The sequence below is a fragment of the Neophocaena asiaeorientalis genome, unplaced genomic scaffold, assembly GCF_003031525.2.
Source record: "Neophocaena asiaeorientalis asiaeorientalis breed wild unplaced genomic scaffold, Neophocaena_asiaeorientalis_V1.1 scaffold190, whole genome shotgun sequence".
Taxonomy (NCBI): domain Eukaryota; kingdom Metazoa; phylum Chordata; class Mammalia; order Artiodactyla; family Phocoenidae; genus Neophocaena; species Neophocaena asiaeorientalis.
The window spans coordinates 7,663,087-7,664,315 of NW_020175017.1; positions in this window are offsets into that span (position 1 = coordinate 7,663,087).

Below are 1,229 nucleotides of genomic sequence, written 5' to 3' on the forward strand. Positions count from 1 at the left end.
AATTGTTTAAATGAGCATTTTTGTCATGTATATATATATATATATATTATATTCTACCACAATAAAAATTTTCACACACACACCAAAAAAGAGTGGAAGGCAAAATCATGGCATATCAGACTGTGAAAAGAATGTAAAGGACTAGGTCATGTAATTTGGACTTTATTACATAGGACAGGCACAGAGAGTCAGTTAAAGTTTTAAACTGAGGGAGTGACATGTGCTTTTGAAATTGCATGAGGGAAAGTATCTTTGCCTAAACTTTCTGCCAGAGAGAGAAAAGGAAGCAAAGATAAATGAGTCTCCTCCCCTCAGTCCTTCCCCTTTCTGAGAGTGTGGGTCTGTTTCCTAGGGAAAAAAAAATAATCATGGAAACTTAAAAAGTCAAAAGAGCAGTTATAAAGTGAGAATACTTAATGAAGTAATCGGCATAGAGCTGATATTCAATAAATATTTTTTGAATGAATGGTGCTAGTTATTAAATGATTAGCAAGTATGTCCATCCATCTATCCATGAGTCCTTCCAGCCATCCTGGCTTCCAGACATCCTGTCTTCCATCTGTACAGCTATTCAATAAAATCAAATAACTGCTCTGTATTCTTTCCGTGACAGTTCAGAAACACAGTGTTCAAGGAGTATCTTTATTTTCAGGAAAACAGATTTGTGTAGGAGAGGGTCTGGCCTGCACCGAGCTGTTTTTATTCCTGCCCATCATTTTACAGAAATGTACCCTGAAATCTCTGGTTGACCCAAAGGACATTGACATCACCCCGGTTGCCAAAGGGTCCGCCCTCCTACCAGCTCTGCTTCATTCCTTCCTGAGGAAGGGCAGACCATCTGGGCGCTGCCATACTGTCGCTGCAACTCTCCCTCCTCTGGGGGAAACGGCCACCTCCTTCCCACTCCATCCCCTTCCCAGAATGCCTCCTCTGATCTTTCCTCTCCTCATCACCTCATTCCCTCAATATCCAGTGAATATCCAACCTCCATTAAAGGAGAGTTTCCTGAGTTTCACTGCACACGGGCATCTGCTATTCTCCATACTCTGTAACACTTGAGTTGGCTACCCTGTAGGCTAATACTTATCTAATATTGAGTTAGTATGATGTTACCACTATGAAACAGAGCAAATAATGATTAGTATATAACAATGCACAGCCATTTCTCTTCTTGTATTCAAAATTTTAAAAAGCATTATTATTTTAAAAAGAAGAATTGCTATCAGATA